Source organism: Chrysemys picta, chromosome 1 (genome assembly GCF_011386835.1).
Source record: "Chrysemys picta bellii isolate R12L10 chromosome 1, ASM1138683v2, whole genome shotgun sequence".
Classification (NCBI taxonomy): Eukaryota; Metazoa; Chordata; order Testudines; family Emydidae; genus Chrysemys; species Chrysemys picta.
In genome coordinates this window covers 322,842,914-322,870,105 of record NC_088791.1, presented here as the reverse complement: position 1 = coordinate 322,870,105, position 27,192 = coordinate 322,842,914, and the positions used below count along the sequence as shown (strand labels likewise).

The 27,192-nt window shown below is 44.6% G+C and overlaps 1 long non-coding RNA gene across 2 annotated transcripts; it reads right to left on the bottom strand.

The window, feature by feature from the left end:
* Positions 1-835: 835 nt before the first annotated feature.
* LOC135984020 (uncharacterized) lies at positions 836-25,241 on the bottom strand. 2 transcript variants are annotated; one of them, XR_010601956.1, is made up of 3 exons: positions 23,696-25,241; positions 1,578-1,628; positions 836-1,111 (listed from the first exon to the last, which is right to left on the bottom strand). It is a non-coding gene; the product is annotated as an uncharacterized LOC135984020 (long non-coding RNA). The 2 variants fall into 2 exon arrangements; XR_010601957.1 differs by lacking the exon at positions 23,696-25,241 and adding an exon at positions 20,453-20,549.
* Between the last annotated feature and the right edge of the window lie 1,951 nt (positions 25,242-27,192).

The window sequence follows — 27,192 nt, the reverse complement described above, 5'->3', positions numbered from 1 at the left end:
TGCCCCGACCCACTCCCCGGCAGCAATAACCAAGAAACCCACTAGCTGTGAAACCCACTGCCCAAGTGTTTGGTCTGCAGTGGGTAATTAACAAAGACGGTAGCAGAATGCACACACACTAAATTAAGGTTGCACAGGATACTTTAATTCTGGCATTTCCTAACTTCTGAGCATTTGGCCCATGCATCTTTAATGTTCTTTTAACATTTTTGATAGCAGATACAGCATGTAAGGTTCTGCTAGTAAAGGAGCTGTACTTATAGTTGTAAAGAGCAGAGCAACCTGACCCAGTTATCCTGAGGCTAGAACCAAAACAACACACCCATCCCTGATGGTATTATATCCCTTTCTCCCTCACCTATATTCCCAGCCTGAAGAATAACAATGGCATTTGCTGCTAGGTTTAATGCAGTTAAAACACTGAATTTTAAACTAGAACTCTTAGCAAGAGAGAGTATTTTGGGACTGCCACAGGGCATGAGGACAGGGAAGGGGCCGTATACAAGCAGAAAGTGATGGAGGTAAGGTTTATGGAGTTACTGTAGCTCAGGACTCTCAGATTAAATAACCTGTATAAATCTTGTATGTGTCTTTTTTTAAAGTTAGACTTTTGATGAGACTATTAATGTTATATGGCTCATTTACTTTCAAGAACTTCATTCATTTAACTGATTTCAGACACCAGTAAAGTGGCACCTCCTAAATTGGAACCTCTGTTAAAAGCAAGACGGTGCCTGTGATTAATAATTTCCTGTAGAAAAGAAACTCAGACAAGGATTAGTGAAATAGGTCCTGCATGCTTTACAACGTTTATTTATGCTCAGCTACTGTTGCCTTTTAGCAATAGAGAGAACATAGCAGCTCAGGTGGACACTTTTATACCATTCCAAAGGCTTCTGGCTGAGTCCAATGAGGGGCACTTCACCATCAATGCTGGAATTCTTTTGCAAGAAACTAAAAGAAGGACCACTTTTCTTTTAAACTAACTTCATCTAATGAGAAGTACTGGGATAAATGTCCAAGGTTTTCAGTGCAAAGAGAATGTCTAATGACTGGCCATTGGTCTTGCCTTTACCAGCTTGGGAAAGTCTAGTAGTGGTTGTAGTAGCCACTGCAAGTAAACAATATAAGTTATGTGTTACTTTTCTCCCCTCTCTCTGTCATTGTAATGATCCAGATTTAATCATAAACAGGAGGCAAATAGACCTGATAGAAACTTTTTTATAATGTTTTGATGAAAATTTGTCATGATTTTTCGATCAGCTGACCAGGCACTCCTTGGATGGGAAATAGTCTCCTAAATATCTCCCCTTCTTACTGCAATATCTCTTGGAGAGGCATGGCCACAAGTTGATACTATCAACACCAGCAATACAGAAGGGGATATGGAATCTCTCAAGGGCATTGAAGCAGGAGGCCATTGACCATATGTTCATAATTTAGACTCTAGATACACCTGGAATCACAGCTATAAAGAGCTGAGCACACTGGAACCTATTATCCTCAGGTTATGATGCCAGAGTCAAGAGACACCCACCCCTAAAGGAATGACACCCATTTCTTCATCACATACATACCCAGCATGAAGGATAATGATCTCTTCTGTTGCTATAGCTGTTCCAGTTAACCTGCAAGGCATGAAGATGTCATTGCATTGAGTGTGATATATAAAAAAATGCAAATAGAATAGGTAGAAGTACTTGTGTCAATTTTCTTCTAGTGTGAATTCTCATGCAAGTCTTCACATGGGAATGCATATTTGCACCTGTATTTGTAACACTTTCCCCTTCTGTAAACATTTTTGCAAAATTTTGCTCCCATGTATGTTTATGAACAAAGAGGTGCGATTACACGTCTCTAACTTCCCAATCGATTCCAAGTCTATCACTTCTCTCATACTGTGAGACCATTAGACAGCTTATATTTTTTAATGATACTTGGCTTTAATGGCATTATTCTCTAAGAGTTCTAGCTAGCTGGCTTGTTTCTTAGATAAGTAAGCTACTATGACCTCTGCATTAGGAGGGTAGTTATGGCTGGAGGAACTGAGGATTAAGGCCCTTAACCCAGCTGGTTATTATTTGACAGGAAATGCTTGACCCAGAAGTCATCACTGTTATTATTAACTCCAAAATTTACCAATGAGCACATTTTAATGTTTACCAACAAGTTATTATTTTAAGCTAGTTAAAAGCTGAATCACATAGACTCATGGAATTTGAAACCCATAGAAATTAAAATAAATAGAAAGAAAATGTGGAACAGGTGTAGCTAACATCCATTTGTTCAAATTGCTTATTTGTTGCTCCCCTTTCGTCAGTCCTTAATCTCTATAGTCTCTATTAGATTGTAAACTCTTTTGGGACATGCATTCATGTTATGTCTAGGCAGTGCTAAGAACACAGTGGGTTCTAGACAAATTAGTGTGTAGTGTCATCTCAGCCAGAATATCCTCTCTAAAGTGCGAGGGGATCAAATCCAAATCCAAAAGAAAACATAATGCACTCCACAGTCTCCCTATATAGCATTCCTCCCAGGCCTCAGCACCACTGTCCTTCAGACTAGCCGAGGAAACAGCTCCACCGGATGCCAAAAGATATTCAAAACACCAGACAACCCTCACCTCAAAAGTAACGTAGGAATCACTGGAGGAACAGAGCCAAAGCAACAAGCCAGAATGCCACAGAGCCCCGTGTAGAACCTTCACACTGGGGCAATTGCATCTCAACAATGAAATGTGACAAACTAAAGCAGACTCTCACTCTGTACAGTATCAGAGACTAGAAACTACAGCTGGAAATAGGAACAGACATTTGAACCCAGCATAAAACCAGGGAGTAACATCCTTGCAACCAGAATTGAAAAGGAAACACTGAAATAGAGGAGGATTTCGTATTCCAAAATCCAAAACGTGAGGGAGTGTGAGAAAAATATTTCCTCATATATTCAGAAAAGATAAAAGACATTCCATTAAAATGAGGAAAACTAGTGCCTAACCCTGGGAGAAAAGAAAGAGACAGCAGAGATAGTACTAAGCTATGTAGCAACCTTCTGCCAAATCGGGAATGATCAATGGCAAGTTGCTACAGGTGATTGAACTCCAAATGCATTGCCAAGTGCTATCCCAGGCAAATAATTGAAATACTGTATTTATCTCTACTAGAGCCCTGATGACTCTGACCCCTCTTTCCATCTTTGGCAATGCTTGTATGGTTTTCCTGCCAATAAAGTATTTTGAATAGGACAGCAGTAAACTGGCCAGAGAGATAATACTTTAACAAAATTTGGTACAGTGCCTCAAACATATAGAAAGCAACTTATGGAACTGGTGTAGAGGAAAAGGAAAGAAAGGGGGAAAAAGCAAGTTGAGATTTAATACAGCTGCGCTAGTGCTCCTGAAGACAAGCTGCAGTGAAGACAGAGTGAAATGGTGCAGTAGGAACTGGAAGGAAGGGAGCCAAGTTTAGTTTCAACGACTGACTGAAAATGCAGAGGAGGATTTTAAAGTGGATTTGAAGCAAGGAAATGACTCAGTTGCTTGGTGACAGAGAGAGCCATAGAGATGGGACTGCACCCATGAAAGACTGTCCCCCTCTGTCAAGAGTTACTCAGGAGGCCAGATTAGGTGAGGGGAGAGAGACAGTACGTGTGTCAGAGGACTAGGTAGATACTAGGTCCAAAAAGCAATACTTTTGCAGTGGATTCTGTAGTGAACAGCAGATGATCAGTGAGGGTAATGGAGTTTAAGATGAGAGGAAGCTACACTGTAACCAGTTAACTATCAGCAGAACTTTGCCAGTAACTGGATTAAGTAAACAATTCCTGGCAGGGAAAATGCTACCTTTATCACGAATATTACTGTAATGTCCTTTTTTATGTCAATAGAACAGATGTTAATGTTGTTGCATCATCATACTGTACCACACATTCCTCTGCTAGCCAAAACAGACACTGCTGCACATTTTTCAACTACTTGCTGTGCAAAAAGGGGCTTGTTGTCTTTTTAGCTGCCTCGGCTGTCTCCCATCTACTTACCTGACTTAATGTACATTCAGTTCCACGTTGCCTGAACTTGAAGCATCTCCAGCAGCATCTGTCCTGGTTTAGTCATTTAACCACATGAAGTGGTTTTTACTCTTGATTAAAAAAGAAAAAGAAAAAAAAAACAATCCACTAGAAACTATGAAACCCTTGAAAACTTTGGGAACATTTTTGATGGGAAGCTTTTCCTATTTTATTTTTGTCAGAAAATTTCAGAGTATTTTGACCAACTTTGTTTCTCAGATCCCTTCTTCCTGTTTGCCCAGGTGTAACTGAGAACAAAATTTGGTTGGCTTATCCCCATCTCTTTTCCTGCGAGACACTTTGTTAACAATGTGGCTAACAGGAAACCGTTCATATGAAACCCTGAAAATTTATAAGAATCCTATTAACTCAAACCATCCATTTTTGGAAAGTGATGCATATGGATAGAGCCTGAATAGAATTCTCAGGGTTATTTTTCCTCCCCTCTCGTTACTAGTGACAACTATGATTACTAGAACTGAGATACAAGAGGAAAGCTTCCTTTTTCTTTCCAGTTTGTTTACTCACTGTATTTGGGAGCATTTTAAGCCACTTACTCCCACTAATAAGCACAGTTATTCACACAAGTCATCCCATTAACTTCATTGGGACTGCTCATGTCAATAACTACACATCAATGGGAGTAAGGATTTCAGACTCTAGCCACTGGTGTCTGACATGTGTGGGTCTTTGACAGAGCAACAAGGGAAAGAATTTTTTTTTTTTAAAATAGGAAAGGGCGATTGTAAAACCACAAGTAACAGGCGGAGTCAAGGGAAATTGCAGCGCCTGAGACGATTTTATTTTTTTAAAGTAACTACATTTCAAGTTGATGCTGTCTCTTTAAATTCTCCACCAAATATTTCACTCATCTCTAATGCTGAATTAAGAGTGTGGTCATCCCTGAATCTTTCTCCAAATATTTAAAACAATAGTGTCTTGTCAAACCTTGTAAGGGAAGAGAGAGGTTCCTAAGAAACTGTATGGGTGAGTTATACTGGAGTGTCACAAACCCTCTTCTGTAGCGTAATTTATATCCAGTGAGTGAAATAATCTGACCACAACCAGACTGAATTGAAAATAAAAGACCAGGAGCCTCTTTTTATTATGGGAATTTGAAATAGTGGAATTACTTGAACATGAGACATTGCAGGCCTCTACTGAAGTCAATGTCTTCACCTCAAGGATGAGCTCAGGCCAAAATTTAAAAAGCTCATCAGAAACAACTGTGGAAAAAATCCTTTCCTGCATTGGCGATATTGGTGAAAGAGCCTATTGAAACTTTGCTGCTTTTTTGGCGACTGACTGGGATAATTATTAAATAACTTGAAAGATATTTTTGCCACAAATTCATGTGACTATGGCAAAGCTGACTGGCAGTACAGTATACAACACAGTAGGTGAAATCCTGGCCCTATTGGCCAGTGGGAGTTCTGCTATTGACTTCAGTGGGGTGAGAATTTCACCCAACATGTGAGTAAATTTTTACACTGAGGGCCTACTCCAAAGCCCTTTGAAGTCAATGAGAGTCTTTCCATTGACTTCAATAGGCATTGTATTAGGGTGTTGTGGTTCTTAATAAGAAACTAATATTCAAGCCCAAATAGAAAATATCCCAGTATGCATGAACATATTGTGACAGACCCAGACCAGTGGGGTACAGGAGTCTGGTAGAGGGCAAATATACTGGTCACTGGATGAGTAGTTTTCTGTTCCCTGAGTGACCAGAGCAGAGTAATCAGGAACCTGCTAGAACCAGTTAAGACAGGCAGGCTAATTAGGACACCTGGAGCCAATTTAGAAGAAACTGCTAGAATCTATTAAGGCAGGCTAATCAGGGCACCTCGGCTTTAAAAAGGAGCTCACTTCAGTTTGTGGGGTGAGTGTGAGGAACTGGGAGCAAGAGGTGCAAGGAGCAGAGAGTGAGAGGGTGTGCTGCTGGAGGACTGAGGAGCACAAGTGTTATCAGACACCAGGAGGAAGGTCCTGTGGTGAGACTAAGGAAGGTGTTTGGAGGAGGCCATAGGGAAGTAGCCCAGGGAGTTGTCGCTGTCACGCAGCTGTTACAGGAGGCACTATAGACAGCTGCAGTCCACAGGGCCCTGGGCTGGAACCCGGAGTAGAGGGCGGGCCTGGATTCCCCCCAAACCTCCCAATTGACCTGGACTGTGGGTTCTTCCAGAGGTGAAGGTCTCTGGGCTGTTCCCCAACCCACATGGTTAATCTCTGAGACAAGAAAATCCGCCAATAAGTGCAGGACCCACCAAGATAGAGGAGGAACTTTGTCATAATATAAAGATCCTAATGGAAGATGGGATTATCAGAGAATAACATTTTACTTTTAAATCTCCTCCTTTAAAACCCAAAGGAAATAAGAGCAGGAAATAAATTACAGGCAAACAAGTCTCTCTCACTGGCTTATGACTTACTTTGACCACATCTTGAAACAGATTGCTAGTGCAATTGCCAAATATTTTGCCTATAGTCCCAGCTAACGATTTTGGGGATTTATGATAAGGGCTGAAAAACCAGCTAATAAACCTAAACCTTTGGCAATAAAAGGTTTCCAGTTTTTCTTGTGTTTGATGCCAACCTTTCCTCTTGTAAAAATGCTGCTGTTCATTATTATTTGTGTTACAGCAGCGTCTATAGGTGCCAACCAAGATCAGGGCCCCATCGTGCTAGGACTCAGAATACACATAGTCAGAGAAAGCCTTTCATATGAAACACCACAATTGACTTTGTGCAGACAGACCCCTGCACCTGCGTGCAGTCCCATTGGCTTCAATGAGGCGCCATAGGGTTCTGCTTGGTTTGTCCAAGGTTACACAGAAAGACTGTCTTAAAGCTGGGAATCGAACTCAGATTTCTTGTATCCCAGTCCAGTCTCAAACACAAAACCAGCCTTTCTTGCTTCATCTTACTTCATTCAACAAGAACTAGCTTTTAAAGGGGCAAAAACAGTGGAGTACGTTAGAACTATCAAATTTCAACCCGCTCAGGGAGAATTGAATCTTTACATCATTTTAATTAATTTTCCCTGCAAATGGAACAAGTGAACATATTTAGATGAAAACTTTTTGAAACCACTTCCCTAGATAAATGCGGTGTAATCAATATGTCTTTTGGCTCTCTGCAGGGAGAAATTAACTCCTTGGGTGGTTTTGAATTGAACTTTCCTTAAACCTTAAAATGATTTAGGTTTCAGGGGGGATGAGGTGGACGAGGCTTTCAAGTCCTCCTGTTCTTCTTTTTGAGGCTTTCTTCTGGCAACTAGCAGAAGTTCCTAGATCGCAGGCCCTGGTTCTCATGGGAGACTTTAATCACCCTGATATCTGCTGGGAGAGCAATACAGCGGTGCACAGGCAATCCAGGAAATTTTTGGAAAGTGTAGGGGACAATTTCCTGGTGCAAGTGCTGGAGGAACGAACTAGGGGCAAAGCTTTTCTTGACCTGCTACTCACAAACAGGGAAGAACTAGTAGGGGAAGCAAAAGTGGATGGGAACCTGGGAGGCAGTGACCATGAGATGGTCGAGTTCAGGATCCTGACAGAAGGAAGAAAGGAGAGCAGCAGAATACGGACCCTGGACTTCAGAAAAGCAGACTTTGACTCCCTTAGGGAACAGATGGGCAGGATCCCCTGGGAGAATAACATGAAGGGCAAAGGGGTCCAGGAGAGCTGGCTGTATTTTAAAGAATCCTTATTGAGGTTGCAGGAACAAACCATCCCGATGTGTAGAAAGAATAGTAAATATGGCAGGCGACCAGCTTGGCTAAACAGTGAAATCCTTGCTGATCTTAAACGCAAAAAAGAAGCTTACAAGAAGTGGAAGATTGGACAAATGACCAGGGAAGAGTATAAAAATATTGCTCAGGCGTGCAGGAGTGAAATCAGGAAGGCCAAATCACACTTGGAGTTGCAGTTAGCAAGAGATGTTAAGAGTAACAAGAAGGGTTTCTTCAGATATGTTAGCAACAAGAAGAAAATCAAGGAAAGTGTGGGCCCCTTACTGAATGAGGGAGGCAACCTAGTGACCGAGGATGTGGAAAAAGCTAATGTACTCAATGATTTTTTTGCCTCTGTCTTCACGCACAAGGTCAGCTCCCAGATTGCTGCACTGGGCAGTACAGCATGGGGAGAAGGTGACCAACCCTCTGTGGAGAAAGAAGTGGTTCGGGACTATTTAGAAAAACTGGACGTGCACAAGTCCATGGGGCCAGATGCGCTGCATCCGAGGGTGCTAAAGGAGTTGGCGGGTGAGATTGCAGAGCCCTTAGCCATTATTTTTGAAAACTCATGGCGATCGGGGGAGGTCCCAGATGACTGGAAAAAGGCTAATGTAGTGCCCATCTTTAAAAAAGGGAAGAAGGAGGATCCGGGGAACTACAGGCCAGTCAGCCTCACCTCAGTCCCTGGAAAAATCATGGAGCAGGTCCTCAAGGAATCAATTATGAAACATTTAGAGGAGAGGAAAGTGATCAGGAACAGTCAGCATGGATTCATGAAGGGGAAGTCGTGCCTGACTAACCTAATTGCCTTCTATGATGAGATAACTGGCTCTGTGGATGAGGGGAAAGCAGTGGATGTGTTATTCCTTGACTTTAGCAAAGCTTTTGATACGGTCTCCCACAGTATTCTTGCCGCCAAGTTAAAGAAGTATGGGCTGGATGAATGGACTGTAAGGTGGATAGAAAGCTGGCTAGATCGTCGGGCTCAACGGGTAGTGATCAATGGCTCCATGTCTAGTTGGCAGCCGGTTTCAAGCGGAGTGCCCCAAGGGTCAGTCCTGGGGCCGGTTTTGTTTAATATCTTTATTAATGATCTGGAGGATGGTGTGGACTGCACTCTCAGCAAGTTTGCAGATGACACTAAACTAAGAGGCGTGGTAGATACACTAGAGGGTAGGGATCGGATACAGAGGGACCTAGACAAATTAGAGGATTGGGCCGAAAAAAACCTGATGAGGTTCAACAAGGAGAAGTGCAGAGTCCTGCACTTAGGACGGAAGAATCCCATGCACTGCTACAGACTAGGGACCGAATGGCTAGGTAGCAGTTCTGCAGAAAAGGACCTAGGGATCATAGTGGACGAGAAGCTGGATATGAGTCAACAGTGTGCTCTTGTTGCCAAGAAGGCTAACGGCATTTTGGGCTGTATAAGTAGGGGCATTGCCAGCAGATCGAGGAACGTGATCGTTCCCCTTTATTCGACATTGGTGAGGCCTCATCTGGAATACTGTGTCCAGTTTTGGTCCCCACACTACAAGAAGGATGTGGAAAAATTGGAAAGAGTCCAGCGGAGGGCAACAAAAATGATTAGGGGTCTGGAGCACATGACTTATGAGGAGAGGCTGAGGGAACTGGGATTGTTTAGTCTCCAGAAGAGAAGAATGAGTGGGGATTTGATAGCAGCCTTCAACTACCTGAAGGGGGGTTCCAAAGAGGATGGAGCTTGGCTGTTCTCAGTGGTGGCAGATGACAGAACAAGGAGCAATGGTCTCAAGTTGCAGTGGGGGAGGTCCAGGTTGGATATCAGGAAAAACGATTTCACTAGGAGGGTGGTGAAACACTGGAATGTGTTACCTAGGGAGGTGGTGGAGTCTCCTTCCTTGGAGGTTTTTAAGGCCCGGCTTGACAAAGCCCTGGCTGGGATGATTTAGCTGGGAATTGGTCCTGCTTTGAGCAGGGGGTTGGACTAGATGACCTCTTGAGGTCCCTTCCAACTATGATATTCTATGATCCCTTCTAACATCCCATCACAGGCCATTGAGCATATTTACCGCTAATAGTCAAAGATCAATTAATTGCCAAAATTAGGCTATCCCATCATACCATCCCCTCCATAAACTTATCAAGCTTAGTCTTGAAGCCAGATATGTTTTTCCCCCCACTGCTCCTCTTGGAAGGCTGTTCCAGAATTTCACTTCTCTGATGGTTAGAAACCTTCACCTAATTTCAAGTCTAAACTTCCTGATGGCCAATTTGTATCCATTTGTTCTTGTGTCCACATTGGTACTGACCTTAAATAATTCCTCTCCCTCCTTGGTATTTATTCCTCTGATATATTTATAGAGAGCAATCATATCTCCTCTCAGCGGTCTTTTGGTTAGACTAAACAAGCCAAGCTCTTTAAGTCTCTTTTCATAAGACAGGTTTTCCATTCCTCAGATCATCTTAGTAGCCCTTCTCTGTACCTGTACTTCTTAAACATGTTTTCCACTCCCAATAATTGATGATGAGGTTAATACCAAGAGAGGGAAAATTGCTTTTGTAGTGAGCCAGCCACTCCCAGTCCCTATTCAAGCCCAAATTGATGGTGTTAAGTTTACAAATGAATTGTAGCTCTGCAGTTTCTCTTTGAAGTCTGTGTTTGAAGGTTTTTTTGTTGAAGAATGGCTACTTTTAAATCTGTTATTGAATGTCCAGGGAGATTGAAGTGTTCTCCTACTGGCTTTTGTATGTTACCATTCCTGATGTCTGATTTGTGTCCATTTATCCTTTTATGTAGAGACTGTCTGGTTTGGCCAAGGTATATGGCAGAGGGGCATTGCTGGCACATGATGGCATATATCACATTAGTAGATGTGCAGGTGAATGATCCCCTGATGGTGTGGCTGGTGTGGTTGTGTCCTATGATGGTGTCGCTAAAGTAGATATGGAAACAGAGAAGGCAACAGGGTTTGTTACAGGGATTGATTCCTGTGTTAGTGTTTCTGTGGTGTGGTGTGTAGTTGCTGGAGAGTATTTGGTTCAGGTTGGGGGGCTGTCTGTAAGTGAGGATTGGCCTGTCTCCCAAGGTCTATGAGAGTGAGGGATCGTTTTCCAGGATAGGTTGTAAATCGTTGTAGATCGCAAAGCTTGAAATGGACGTAAACAAAATTCTATCCCAGCCTCCCTAGATTATGAACAATAACTGCTTGGATTTTTTTAAATACCCCCACAGCTGCAGTACTGGCCAGACCCTCAAGCCAAGGGCCCTTATCAATGGTCAAGTGTCTGGCAAACCTTACAAGGAGAAACGGGAAAACTCATGATGAAATGTTGACATCATTAGAGATTCCCCCCCCAAAAAAGAGCAAAGAGGGAGGCAGTACCTAAGGACAGAGAGAGACTCTGACAAGGAGCTTTCCAAGGAGATTGGTGCAGTGCCAAAGGACAATGTGGCAAGTTGCCAGAGAAAACAATGCCATGGCCCAAAACTGTGGAAAGAGACAGGGAGATGCAGAGGCAACTCCAAGCAGCAACACAAAATCAGTATGCCTGGTTGCAGCCCATGTTACCATTAAGGCAGCAGGCAGTGCAGTGCTGCAAACCAGCACCACCCATGTTATGCAGACCCTGGACAATACAGTCTACTGGGAACAACAACTGTTGTACCCACACAGCACTGCTCCCTGAGGCTATTTCCCTCACAGACGCCAGCTCAGGACACTGAGAACAGGGGGCCCTCGGACATCAGCTCCTTGGAGCCCTCTGCAGCCCCGGGTAACTTCAAGCCTCGGTACTCAACACCGGAAGTCCCACAAACCAGAAAGAGGCAGAGCCAAGATATCTATCTGCCCCTGACTTTACATCCGCCTGGCCCTTGCATTGCACCCTTCACTGCACGTTTTGTTTCACTGCTGGTTTAATGATTTTTTTTTAAATCTATTGTTTCATTATTCAAACCTCTTTCATTTTCATTTCAGTTGAAGGATCATTTCTGTTTGCTGCTTAATAAACTGAAATTATAAAGGTTATTATATTAAACATTCATGAGGACTTTAGAGTTAATTTTACGTAGCAAATAGTTAGGTTTGCACTAATTCATAAGGTTTTAGAAACACATGTAGGCACATAAGATACAGCAGGGATTGCTACAATATTGCAGCTCCACTGCCCACAAACAACACTGAATTGCACAAAAACTTCCAGTTTCAGGCCCAGGACTCTAAATAAGAGTAATAGCCTTCTTTGGCAGTATTGCTCCAGCTGTTTGACTTTTGTATTGCTCATTGGTTCTCTCATTGTAGCTCTGGGGTTAATTCAACATAGAACTCCAAAATGGGTGCCTTACCCATCCTGAAATGCTCTCACCACTGTTGGTCATCCCAGGTCTGCAGAATCATTCTTTCCCACCAATCCACACTAGTTTCCCAAGCCCAGAAATGGCAGTGAAACTGCTCCAGGAACTGGTCCTCTACTATCTGTTTCTTGGTGTCTTCCTCATCTATGCCCCTGCTCTACTGGCACTGAAAACCCTCCTGCTACTGCTGGAGGAGCTGCTGCCACATTATCTGCTTGGTGGTGCAGCTGATGAAATCCTTGGCCAAATTCATCCATCTGCAAGTACTGAAATGCAGCCCAAACAGCCATTGCATATATGAGGTTACAGCATAGGGGCACAGAACATGATTGAGTCCATGCTGGGCTGGCAGCAATTCAGAAATAGTTCTTGTCACAGTTTTAGTGCAACTGCACCTGTGTTCTCCCCTCTGTGGTCTCTCAAGGGCAGCCATTTAAAGGTTTCTAGTTCCCTGTGGTCACCTCTCTTGGGAAGAGACCCACATCTCACTCCCTGCTGATTAGGGGTTTACAGGCTGCACAGCTCCCCGCTCTATACTGTGATATCCCCAGCAAGCCAATCTGCCTAAAAAGGCCAGCACCCATGCTTTGCTTTCTCTCTGAGGACTATGAGTATTGCCCTCAATTACAAATTACCCCACAGCTCATTCCAAGCAAGCACATTTATTCTTCAGGTAAAAGAAGAACAGAAAAAACATATTCATAAACAATAAACATTCCGATATGCATGCTAACAGCTTACCAGAGGTCACCTATCAGTTTTATGGACCCCAGAAAGCCAAAGTCTTTCCAACCCTTCTGGGTGTCTCCCACCCCTTGGTCCTGTTGGTTTGCTGGACCAGAAAGAAGGGCCTGAGTCAGTTTAAACTGAGGTTATTTATCCAAAAAAAGTCTTTTCTTTGTCCGTTTGTCTTTGGAGAATCCAATTTGAATTAGGCTATGTGATCCTGCCCAGAAGGTGGTACCACTCTGGGGATGTGTGACAGGGTGCAATCACCACTAATGGTGCCTCCTCTTGGCCATCCTAGGGATTAGCTCTGCCAGGCATTGCACCCTCCTCTGGTGGTGTATTCATCCATCCTGTCTCACCCCTCTCACTCCAGGGACCGCAGCCTCCTCTTTGTCACTTGGCTGTTCAGCCAAGTCACTATGTGGTTCCCCCTTCCAGGGTGGGGGTGGGAAGGAGGTGTAACTAAGTCTTTCTAGGACAAACTGTCCCAGGCAGTCTCCTGTCTTTTGCCTGTTCTAAGCCACTTCCTCAGGGGCTGGTAAGACAACCCAGGTTCACCCTTTACTCCGGTTCCAGCTCAGGGGACCTCTAAACAGCAGCCAAGGTCGACACTCCTATTCCTTGCTGTTCGTTTCCTGAGCCTTCTCCTGCCATTCTGGCTCTCCCTTTCCCTGGTTTGGCAGCCTCCCAACTCCCCTCAACTTGGGAGTAACTATGGACTACCTCCCTGAAGCCCCCCTTCTGCTCTCAGCTCCAGGACTTTATAGAGGCCTCTCCTATTCCTTCCCAGGTGAGTCTCATTTAACCAACACCTGCTCCCTGGCTCTGTCTCCAGGGGCAGCCTGTGGAGTTAACTGACTTACCTGGCCCCTATAACCTTTTCAAGCCTTGTGTGGGGTGGGCATCCCATCAAAGGGTACGTCTATACTTACTTCCTGGTCTGGATGTAAGTGATCAATCTTCTGGGATTGATTTATCGCCTGTTGTCTAGACGCGATAAATCGATCCCGGAAGTGCTTGCCGTCGACGCCGGTACTCCAGCTCAGCGAGAGGAGTATGCGGCATCAATGGGGGAGCCTGCCTGCAGCGTCTGGACCCGCGGTAAGTTCGGACTAAGGTACTTCAAATTCAGCTACATTCTTAACGTAGCTGAATTTGCGTACCTTAGTCTGAAGTGGGGGGTTAGTGTGGACCAGGCCAAAGGGTGTTACAACTTGGCTGATTTGCCTTAATCACCCACTACTTTTAGTTCCTGGCAGAGCTGTGGTAACTGTCCCCATGAAGTAGAATACAATCATACATAAACCATTCATTAGACAATGGACCACAAAGATACTGCATGGGGTTAAAATACAGTTTCTCAAGCCCAGAAACAGCTCTGAATGCTGTGAAGCTGCTCCTGGAACCTGTCCTCTATCATCAGTGGCTCAGTGTCTTCCTCTTCTTCCTTGTCTGTGTTGCGGTTCCACCACCACTGAAGATCCTCCTGCTGCGGGAGGGCTGCTGCCACATCACCTGCTCAGTGATATGAGAGGTGATGTCTGAAGCCTTAAGTGCTGAAGTACAGCCCAAGCAGCCTCTGTGTATTTGAACAGAGCAGCATGGCACATTGTCGGGTCCATGTTAGCCAACAGCAGTTCGAAAATGGCGCTAGCCCACCCGTAAAGGAAAGATGGGGTGGAGACAAATGAATCATGGGATTTTTAAAAAAATTGAACTAGCTCAGCAATGAAGCAAAGGAGCATGGGATACCCTCCAAGAATGACACGCTGTCAGTTCGCAGCAAAACCCCCATCATATGTACACAATGATGCATACTGTCCTGTGTGCATGCTATTACTGAGGCTTGCCTACAATCCATTACCCGACACACGGTAAAAAACTGTGGATTAAACTTCCCATGTAAACAAGCCCTATATCTACAATGATATTGAACAATCCTATTTTTTTCCCCTCAGTGAAGTGCAATATGCAAATTGCAATTCTAGTTTCAGTGAAAAACCCACTTACAGCAAAGCTATTCAGTGCGTAAAGCAACAACTACATCCCAAGAATTTACTTACAACTTCTGATTGGAACGAGGTTAATTCGATCATATTACCCACCATTTTGAAGTTTCTCCTTTGGCTCCCACTGAAATCCTGGATGGATTTCAAAACTACTCATGCTTGTTTACAAGTGTTTAACAACATTAGCCCAGAATATCCGTCTGACTTACTCCCCAACTCTCATTGATGTCTGACTCTGGAGATGTGTCGGTGTGTCCAAAATATAACTTGGAAACATCTGGAGCAGTAACTTGTAGTAATTAAGCTTCCTCATTTGGGAACTAGCTTCCAGTCAAACAGATTCAGCTTTCTGGATGGTAGGTTTCTAAATCAGAATTGAAAGGATTTAAGATTAAGGTATTTCTTTGTCATTGCATAGTGAGCGTTAGGCACTGTTAGGTTTTTTTGGAAGGAGGTTATAGCTTTTTGTTGTTGTTCTTTGCTTAGCTTTTCCATTCACTGATTTTTATATTATATATATATATATAAATAAATAAATTAATTAAATAAAATATAAAAAAAAATCACTGAGATCAGATTCAGAGAATACAAAGACATCGTGTATGGAAGTATGCGGATTATTTAAACAGGAGTGGGAAATTACTGCCCCAATGTGGTGCACTCAGTTCCTGCATGTTTCTTTAAAAGAGTTTAATTCACCTCCCTTTCCTGTATTGTTTACATTTTCGAAAGCTTTTCATATCAGTACGGTCACAAGCTGCACCAAGCTTCAGCTTTGTTGGTGTTTGTCACTTACCTAATACTCTGGGTCGTTTAACCATACACTAGTGAATAGCTACTACAAAGCCAAATTTTCTGTTTTTTATGAATATGTAGATAGAGTGCTGCTTATGATGCATGCACTTACCCTGCTGTGGGTAAGAGAGATGGCATGCTATCTGGCAACTGAAATAAGAAAAAGCCACATTCAATTAACACACCTGGACAAATGTTTTATTGGAAGTCATTTTTTGAGAAACAATGTTTGTTTGAAATTTTCCCAGCTTTGGTAAAATTTGTCTTCATGCCTGGGAAGTCTCAAGAAATAATAGCTTTATTCACCACTTCATTACTCCACAGAGTGCAAAGCCATTGATTTCTACTGTATAAGAGAGTGGTATTTGAAGCCCAGGACCTGTTAAAAATGACAATTGTCAGAACAGAGGCCTGAAAATCTGCTGGCAGAGGAGACCTTTTGTGTGTACAAATATTGCCTCAGAGTTTCCTTGTACTACCCTGTCTCTGTGTCTACGTGTTGTGTCTTGTATTATTTAGATTGTAAGTTCTTTGGGACTGGGACAGTCTTTACACTGTATTTGTACAGCACCTAGCACAATGGGGGTCTGGCTCATGACAGGAGCTCCTAGGTGCTATGATAATACAAATAATAAACTCACTCCTCTCTCCCCTGTTGCTCAGCATAGATTACCCTAGGGATGCACTACAGCCTCAGCCTGTGGAGGCTATACCCTTTTTACTTTAGTGCTGGGACAGCCACCAATTGGAGAAGCCCTTGTAGCATGCTCCATTGCCAGAGATTGGTAGGAAGGAGAGTGCCATGGAAACATGAGGCATCTATTCAGACTGCCCCCATCTCCTGCAGATCATCTTGGATCTGTGTAGATTCCAGAGGATCTGAGATTCAGCCCTATGACCCATTCTGCAGGGCAGACATGCCTATTGCCCAAAGAAATGATGGGGGAGGAAGGGGAATTCTTCAGAGATTTCTAATACTTTCTCCCCTTTGCATAGGTTCTCATTCAAAACCACGCAGCAAAGCAATTGTTTAAATGCCTTAGGTTATGTCTACACTACAGTTTATGTTGGCATAACGTATGTCACTCTGGGGAAGGGAATAGATCACACATCTAAGCGACATAAGTCACATCAATAAAAGCACGCCGGTTTGGACAGCACTATGTTGGCAGGAGAGCTTCTAGGGAGGTGGTGGAATCTCCTTCCTTGGAGGTTTTTAAGGCCCAGCTTGACAAAGCCCTGCCTGGGATGATTTAGTTGAAAATTGGTCCTGCTTTGGGCTAGGTTGGACTAGATGACCTCCTGAGGTCCCTTCCAACCCTGATATTCTATGATTCAATATAGCTTCTGCCGCTTGTGAGGACTGGAGTAGTTAAGATGATGGGAGAGCTCTCGCCATCAGCTTAGAGCAGCTACATTAGGGAGCTTACAGCAGCACAGTTGTATTGGTGCACCGCTGTAAGCTCTCTAGTGTAGCCGTGCCCTTAAAAACCCAAGTACCCTAGCACCAAAGTAATTGCTGTTAGCTCATACCAGAGAGAAGCAAAAACCATTCAGAACTTCTGGCTGGATATCTGACATAAAAACAGCCCACAAACAGGTCATAAACCTAAACTCATTCCTTGGAAATAACCATCTTGGTTTGGACAAAGTATTGTATCCTGACCATTCAGCATCACTACTGCAGACAGAAAGCAAAACGGGTGGTGGTAGGTAACTTACATGCCGGTGGTCACAAGATGACAGAATTCACATTACCAAGAATAGAGTGATGAGAGCAGCAAAATAATCAAAAAGGTGGGGCTGACCTGATCCAACATAGGCCGGTTTAAATCAGGAGCAGTTCCACTGAAGTCAGTGGTGTTTCACCCCTGTAAAGCTAGTGCAAGTAAAATCTGAATCAGGCCCAGAGGGCTAGATTTTCAAAAGAGCCTAGCACACAGGGGATGAGATGCTGTGCTGTGCGTCTGAGAACTGCAGCCCAGAACTCACAGCCCAGAGCGAAGAGTTGACAGGGAGAGTTAAGCCACTTTTGTGCCTTCTCCATCCTAGGCTGTTCCAGGGACTGGAGAGTTCCCTAGTGTAATTTATACAGCCCCAGAGGCCTTTTAAAGTTATGGCTGCCTCCCCAGGCTGCCATATGGGCTGCAGTGCTGCCTGGAATCTCTACCGCACTCTATGTTATGGTCCTGTCCCCAGCATGCCCTTCCCATCCCTAGCCCCACCTCCATTATGTCCCCTACACCAGGGCTTGAAAGGGGGTCTTTGGGAGGCATCCTTATAGCTCTTTTTGCACTGTCTGTGCTGGGTAAATCCTCACATAACAAGAACCTGGGCTTTCAGGGTCACTTCACAAAACTTCAGCCCTTTTACATTGTAAGGGAGATAGATAGAGGGTGAGGATCTCACTCCAAATGCCCAGCATTTAGTTTGCTCAGCGAAAGAGCTCTTTATTCTTTTTCCATAGCAAAGTTTGTGGTATCAGCTGTACCTAATCTGTTTTATAATGCCATTGATAAATGTACTGTGCAAAGATAATCAGGTTATAAAGTAACCATTGCTCAATCAATATATCTACCAACCAACTAGAGAAGTTAATTCAGGCCTCTGGTCATGGCATTAAGAGGTTATGTTGACAGTGACAGGCCATTGTTGCAGGAAAGTGTTATTGCAACCAAGTTACTTATGGAGATGGTAGAGGCAGAGGGATAGAAACAACAAAGAAAATAAAATTGTTACAATATTTGGTTTATTGGGAAGAAAACTATATTTCATGTATTTACATAACTAATTTCCATTAAATGTAGACTTTTTGGAGGGAAGACTGAGCAGAAATTATATATATATATATATATATTCCACTGAAGAGTGTAAGTTATTACTGAAGAGCAAAGTAGTAGAGAATAATTGTATAGCCATTCTGAATTAACCGGAGGATAATTTGTGACAATATGCTAACTTTTATGTTCCAAAGTCATAGAATCGTAGAACTGGAAGGGACCATAAGAGGCCATCTAGTCCAGTCCCTTGTGGTCATAGCAGGACTAAGTATTATCTAGACCATCCCTGACAGGTGTTTGTCTAACCAGCTCTTAAAAATCTCCATTGATGGCGATTCCACAACTCCCTGAACAATTTATTCCAGTACTTAGTCACCCTGGCAGGAAGTTCTTCCTAATGTCCAACCTAAACCACCTTTGCTGCAATTTAAGCCCATTACTTCTTGTCCTATTCTCAGAGGTTAATGAGAAAAAATTACCTCCCTCCCTTTTTATAACAACCTTTTATGTACTTGAAAACTGTTATGTCCCCTCTCAGTCTTCTCTTCTCCCGACTGAAAAAAGTGAGTTTGTTTAATCTTCCCACATAGTTCATGTTTTCTAGACCTTTAATCATTTTTGTTCTTCTCTGGACTTTCTCCAATTTGCCCACATCTTTCCTGAAATGTGGCACCTAGAAATGGACACAATACTCCAGTTGAGGACTAATCAGTGTGGAGTAGAGCAGAAGAATTACTTCTTGTGTCTTGCTTTCAACACTCAGAATGAAGTTTGTTTAAAAAAAACCCAAACCAGCAGTGTTACACTGTTGACTCATTTAGTTTGTGATCCACTATGACCCCCAGATCCCTATCCGCAGTACTCCTTCCTAGGCAGTCATTTTCCATTTTGTATTTGGGCAACTGATTGTTCCTCCCTAAGTGGAATACTTTGCATTTGTCCTTATTGAATTTCATCCTATTTACTTCAGGCCATTTCTCCAGTTTGTCCAGATCATTTTGAATTTTAATTCTATCCTCCAAAGCACTTGCAACCCCTCCCAGCTTATCATCCACAAACTTTATAAGTGTATTCTCTATGCCATTAAAGAAGTCATGATGAAGATATTGAACAGAACCAGACTAGAATTGATCCCTGCAGGACCCCATTTGATATGCTCTTCCAGCTTAACTGTGAGCCACTGATAACTACTCTCTGGGAACAGTTATCCAACCAGTTATGCACCCACCTTATAGTAGCTCCATTCAGGTTGTATTTCCCTAGTTTATGAACATCATGTGAGACAGTTTCAAAAGTCTTACTAAAGTCAAGATATTCCACATCTACCATTTCCCCACCTATCCACAAGGCTTGTTACCCTGTCAAAGAGAGCAATTAGGTTGGTTTGACAGAATTTGTTCTTGACAAATCCATGCTGACTGTTACTTGTCACCTTATCTGCTTCTAGGTGTTTGCAAACTGAGTGCTTAATTATTTGCTCCATTGTTTTTCCGGGTACTGAAGTTAAGCTGACTGGTCTGTAATTCTCAGGGTTGTCCTTATTCCTCTTTTTATAGGATGGCACTATATTTGCCCTTTTCCAATCCACTAGAATCTCTCCCATCTTTCATGACTTTTCGAAGGTAGTCGCTAATGGCTCCAATCGGGGCTTTGGAGCTGTGCTCCAGCTCCTGGCAAAAACCTGCAGCTCCACTGCTCTGGAGCTGCTCCAGGCTCCACTCCAAAGCCCTGGCTCCAATATCTCCTCAGTCAGTTCCTTGAGTGTTCTAGGATGTATTTCATCAGGCCCTGGTGACTTAAAGACATCTAACTTGTCTAAGTAATTTAATTCATTCTTTCCCTAATTTAGCCACTGATCAACCTCATTTCACTAACATTCACTATGTTAGATGTCCAATTGCTACTCAACTTTTTGGTGAAAACTGAAACAAGATAGTCATTTAGCACTTCTGCCATTTCCATATTTTCTGTTGTTTCCCCCCCCCCCCCAATTGAGTAATGGGCCTACCCTGTCCTTGATCTTCCTCTTGCTTCTCGTGTATTTGTAGGATGTTTTCTTGTTACCCTTCATTCCAGTCTCTTATTTCTTGACAGTATAGGCATCTAAAATTTGGAGGACTTTGTGAGGTTTTTCACAGAAATGTTTTGTCAAGACTATTGGTCTTAATTCACTACTGGTGACCACTGTCATCTTCTCCTGCCCCACCCCCAGTCCTTTGATAGGGTGGTGGTGGAAAAGTACCCCAAAGCAGTGGGTTTTGAAGTTAATTCTCCATTGAAATGCATAGGACAGTTCATACCACTCAGAGGTGCTATTTTAGGCTGTCTGACTATTCAGGCAGACCTTACTTCATTGATTGCCCTTAGTGTACATTTCTGAGCTTTCCTTCACAACAGTTCATGCTGGAAACTTTAGAAAAAACACCAAAGTGGAGATTTTGAAATTACTCTGAAAGCGAGGGCCTGGATTCACAAATGGATTTAGGCATTGCAATGCTGAGCATCACAATACCTAACTTTTAGGTCCCTATAAAAATCACAAGAAACAACACTGATTTTGTAGCCTGAGTTAGGGACCTCAGCTCCCTTTACAATGAATGTGGAGACGTGCACCTTAGAATGAGATCCACAAAGCCAACATGCTAGATGGGAAGATGCCTATCCTAGCCAACGGGAGATACCAATGAGAGGAGTGCGTACTAAGCCCCACTCCTTTTCAGAGATAGGTGCTGAAGCCCTGCAGCCAAACTTAGGTGCTTATCTCTGCTACTGATTCACAAATTGGGGGAAGATAGATGCTCCTTCACCTAGCTCACATGTGGGACCTGATCTAGGAGGTGTGCTCAGAGGTTCACTAGATCTAGGTGGAGAAGAAGACGCAGCTTCATATAACCTGTAGCCCAGTGGCTAGAGAACTCACCAAGGATGTTGGAGATCACTGGTTCATGTACTCTACCTGATGAGAAGGTACATGAATGGTGATCTGATGCCTCTCAGGTGAGTGCCCGAGCCACTAAGCTAGAGTGTCATTTTAACCCTCTCTCTGGTCTCAATTATTTAATTAAAGTGAAACAACTTCAATAAGAGACGGAGAAAGCTCCAAGGAAGAATACACTATAGCCCAGTGGGATGGAGCACACCCTTGAGCAATGGCAGACCCCTGTTCAAATCTTTTCGCCTTCTCCAGAAGAGGGAAGAATTGAACTGGGGTCTCCCACATCTTAGGTGAGTGCTTTAACCACTAGGCTAAAGGTATAAGGGAGAGCCTCCTCCTGCACATCTGTTTTGTGTAGATCTAGGTGGCCCTTGAGTACACTCACCAAATCAGGCCCTCATGTGACAAACAGCAGAATGCCTGTATTCCCCTGCTTCATGAATTGCTCTGATTCTTAAATGGGAGAAAGATGGAGGCATACCTAGAGTGAAGCAATAGGGCACATGCTCAGAGACAGGCACATCGGAGCCTAGGGGACTTTTGCTGCGGAAACTTAGGCACTGAGCAAGTTTAGGTGCCTACAGGGTTTGGTGGCAACCGAGTTTAGTGGTTTGCAGTGGTGCCTAAAAATGGGACTTAGGCACTTGAGGATCTCTTTCTAGGAACAAATGTACAGACCGAGAGCGCCTGTGCCTTAATCCAGCCCAGATTTCAACTTTTTTTCCCCCCCTAGGAAAAAGTTCCCCTCCTTCATTGATAAATAGGGCCTTAAATATAGTAGATTCCTTTTGAAGAGTGTTTCTTCCAGGTAGTTTTCACACCTGAACATATTGAGCACCAAGTTACACTGGATAAACATTTAAAGATTTAAGATAGCATGGAGTATCTAGCAAGGTAATTGTTACGGGTTCACTCACTGTTACGGGCACCTCGTCTTGGCCGCTCTGGGGATTGGCTCCTTCCAGGTGCTGGGCCCTTCTCTGGCGGTCTCTTTATCTGTCATCCTCTCTCACCCTACAGCCCCTCTCACTCCAGGAGCTGCAGCTTTCTCTTTGACTTAGCCCTGCTGCCAGGTCACTACAGTTGTCCCCTTTTGGGGTATGAAAGTCTTGTAGGGCAAATTATCCCAGGCAGTCCGCTCTCCACTGCCTGATCTGTGCCACTTCCCCAGTGGCTGGCAAGAGAACTCAGGCCTGCCCTCTACTCCAGGTTCTAGCTCCTGGACCCTCCGCACAGCAGCCAAAGTTCGCACTATCATATATCTTGCTGCTTCCCCCAAGTCTTTCAGGTTTGCTAGATGAAACTCCCTCCTTCCAGTCCCACTCTCCCTCTGTGGTCCCAAACACACCTCCCTTCACCCAGGGAGTGACTGCAGACTACTTCTCTGCAACTCCCAGCTGCTCTCAGCTACTGGGCTTCATATAGGCCTTTTCCATTCCTATCCAGCTGAGCCTCATCCCTAATTAGTTCTTGCTCCCTGGATCCTCCTCCAGGTGCAGCCTAGGCAGTTAATTGGCCCACCTTGCCACCTTAACTCCTTCAGGCCTTGTGTGGGGTGGACACTCCATCGCTAACGTCTAGTCATACAATAAAACTTAATTTAAATTGTCTGGGTGTAAATCAAACAAACACAGGAGGTCAAATTCATACTTGATGTAACTCCATAGAAGGGATTGGGCAGATATATTTAGTTTATGGTCTGCAAAAATCTAGAGCTACTTCTCTGCTGCTAGGTGCCCAAATGAAGCTAATCTAATTATGATTAACCTGCCAGAAAATGCAGATTGACTAGGCTATGAAAGGCCATACAAGACTGATTTCACTACCACTTGTCTTCCAATGGTGTTGGTCCCATGGATCCACTTACAGTCATCACCTGAGCTTCCTAATGTTATTTCCTATACTGGGGAAAGCCAACTATGACAGACTGGTGGCTTGCTAAGCAGTTGGCATATAGCTATACTGGTTCCTGATCCTATAATGGATTTACAGACATTTAAATTGATAGATTAGGACATGTTTGTTTCAGTTAAACTGAGATGAGCTCTTACCAGAACCAAATAATAAAAAAACCCAAACCAAACCATGTAAGAAGCTCAGTAACTTCCCTTTTATTTATCTATTTTCCCCTTTTCCTTTATCATTACTAGAATAACAGAGGGGTTACCGGTCAGAAATGAAGTAGCAACCTTTAGTAGAGAAGCACCTGCCTATTTATATTATGCTTGATGTAACCAAGCCCAGTTTGAAACCTATTCCTCCAAATAGGAGACCCATTTTAGCATAGAAAAAAAAAAAACAAAAACAAAAGCTTACCTCTTTCCTGCTATTTATTTCAGAGCAAATGCAGTAGAGCCTCTCCAGTGCCTTGGGTTACTTTTTCAATCAGAGTTCACCATGCAAAATAAGCCCACAGAAATACATAGTTTTGTAGCCATTCCTGAGGGAGTTGAAAGGAGGTTTCCCCTAACAGCAGCAGCCTTCCTAGGAAGCAGCTGTCTTTTCATTTGCTTTTTTAAAAGATTGGGAGCAGCTGTCCTGCCTCCTTCCCTTGAGCTCCAGAGGGAACTCCTCTGGGTCCTAGCTTCCCACTCTCCTGGCAGATATTGCCTCCTTTCATTAAAGAAGAGTTGGGGCATGGGTGGTGGTTAGTACAATGGCCACACGGTCCCCTGCCTATCACGTACCTCCTCCCTTAGACCAGGGCCAGGGTTCTGCTGATGGTCAGGTATCTTACCCAGACACAGAGAATAGGAATCATCATTTAGGTGCTTGGTCCTCAGCCAGTGCAGCAACTGAAGACAGTGATACCAGATCAGTATGAAGCCAGTGCAGTGGGGCATAATTTATGAGACAAATGGTTTCCCCTAAAAGTAGTATTTGAGGTTTGTTATAGCCCACTGGGTCAGTAGACACTCCTTCAAAGTGATGGCATATTGAGTTTCTCTAGGAAAGAGCATTCAGCATCATTATAATATTGGGTATAAGTAATTATGAAAGATCGAGGCCTAGGCCCATGTTTGAAGCACCACTTGTAGTGTGAAGGCCTGTGTGAAGCCAATGCTCTGAAGCACAGGGTGCTGCTGCATAGGCCTGACATCACATAGACATTCATGAAAGGGATTCTGTCGCAGTATGTCATCTAGTGGACCTGTTTTGGAGTTCTCTATCTCGTGACTTCTATTAAAGGAATGGCCAGGATGACATAGTAGGAAGCACCTGTAATAGCTCTGTAAGAGGTCAGACTCACCCCTACGGCGCCTCCTGCTGGTTACTCCGGGGAAATCAGCTCAATCCAGCTTCCAGAGCACCCTCTGCAGGCCAGTGATCTGCCTTGTCATCTGCACTGGCCCCCGTGTCCCTCTCAGGACCCCGGTGCCTCTTGCTCTGGGTGCTGCCCCCTAGCAGTACCCACACACGCTGGGTCTCCCCTCCCAGGGGAACCCTCACCTACTAACCCCACCTCACCTCAGTATCAGGCTACTAACAGCTCCAGAGGGAACTCCTCTGGAACACGCCTGGGGCAGACTGCAGTATCAGCCTACTCATCACTGGCAAGGAGGATTTGGACCTGCTGCCCTGGCCTACACCTGGGCTGCCCTCTGCAACCCCCAGTACCCCTTGGCCTAATACTAGGCCACAGCCGGGGGCTTTCCAGGCTGGAGCTCCGCAGCCTTTCCCCAGCCCTGCTCCACTCAGGTACTCTGTCTTAGCTCCCTACAATCAGGCCCTTCTCTCTCTGCACTCAGAGAGAGACTCTGTCTGAGCTCCTGGCTCCCTGCCTTTATGGGGCCAGTTGAGTCTGTTTGGGGCGTGGCCCCAGCTGCAGCCACTTCCCCCAAATCAGCTCAGCCTTCCCTGCCCCAGCCTTCTCCCAGGGCTGTTCCAAACCCCTCAGGGCAGGAGTGGGTGTCCACCCCGCTACAAGCTCCCTAGTCCTTGAACGGATTACACATTGTTTTTGTACAGGGAACTACGGTTTTCTTTAGTGCCTCCTCTTTATCTAGGAGGCATAGAATTTTCCCCTTGCCCTACCAGGAATCCCAAGTATTTGGTTGCCTGCATAGCAAATTTATTCTTCAAATTAGCTGTGAATCTGGCTTCTTTCAAAACTAGTTTTGGCTGGACTCCAGCATGGCTTCCCATTGGTGGGGCTCAGATGTACTGCTGGCCTTTTTGGGTTTGGCTCCTAGACAGTGGTAAAAATGTAAGTGATAGCACTATCCCAAGCACACTATCCCACTGACTTGTGGTGACAAAACAAACTGTCACTCAAAGTACATTGTGTACTGACTCTAACCAGGGCCGGCTCCAGGCACCAGCGCAGCAAGCAGGTGCTTGGGGCGGCCAAGGGGAAGGGGCGGCAATTCGGCAGTGGGTCCTTCAGTCCCTCTCTGAGGGAAGGACCTGCCACCGAACAAGAAAGCGGCGCGGTGGAGCTGCCGCCAATCGTGATCGCGGCTTCCCCTCCTCCCCCGCCGCTTGAGGCGGCAAAAACCCTGGAGCCGGCCCTGACACTAACCCTAAAATATTACTATTAACAGTAATGATTATCCAAGGAAATATAGTAGCAAATGTACAATTTGACCTTTTTCAGTTATTTTGATTTGATCCCCGTTGATTAAAGAGGGAGCAAAGAGTAAATGTCAAGCAACTGAATCACCAAATATTGAAAAGGTTAAAGCAAAACATGATGCTACTAAAATACAATTGACTGGAGATATAAGGCATTGCAATAATTGTATTTGGGGATCATGAAAAAAACAAAAAACAAAACAAAATAAGGTAACAAAACTAGGAAAAGGACCAAGAATCTGTTGTAGTTTACAATGATGGGAACAAGAACACAAAATAGTCTCAGTTCACTACTAAAGGACTAGATGACCTCTCGAGGTCCCTTCCAGTTCTATGATTTCTATATAGCTAATCAGGAGCAGGTTATGGTCGCTACAAGGTACCATCTGTTAGGCTGTAGTCACTATAAGGTACTGATCCTTTAATGAACATATACCTTCCATTTTTATGGGAAATCAAGATTGTCTTTCAGACTGTGCCTACACTACAGAGACTGTATGCTACCACATAGTGTAGATGCAGCCTACACCGATGGAAAGGGGTTTTTTGTTGATCTAGGACAGAGGTGGGCAAACTATGGCCCTTGGGCCACATCCAGCCCCTGAGACTTTCCTGCCCGGCCCCTGAGCTCCTGGCCTGGGAGGCTAGCACCCGACTGTTTCTCCTCCCCTGCAGCCTCAGCCAGGGCCGGCTCTAACTTTTTTTCCGCCCCAGGCAAAGAAGAAGAGCGCCGCCCCGTCGTACTCCCCCCGCCAGTGCCGTGCCGCCGAACACCCCTCCCCCCCAGTGCTGCACCGCCAAAATCCCTGCCCCCCTCCAAGCGCCACGCTGCCTGAAGCCCCGCCCCCCTCCAAGCGCCACGCTGCCGAAGCCCCCGCCCCCCCTCTGAGCGCCGCACAAGCCCCCGCCCTCCCTCCAAGCACCGTGCCAAGCCCCTGCCCCTCCAAGCGTCGCCCGAAGCCCCCGCCCCCCTCCGAGTGCTGCCCGAAGCCCCCGCCCCTCCAGCGCCGTGCCGCTCGAAGCCCCCACCCCCCCTCCGAGTGCCTCCTGAAGCCCCCACCCCCCTCCAAGCGCCGTGCTGCTCTGAGCACCGCCCCGCCTCCGAGCACTGTGCCGCTCCTAGCGCTGCCCCCCCAGCGCCACGGAAACAAAAGTAAAACCCTCCAGCGCTGCCCCGACAACCTATAAATAAATAAATAAAAACCCGAAGTGCCGCCCCGCCCCAAGGTGCCGCCCAA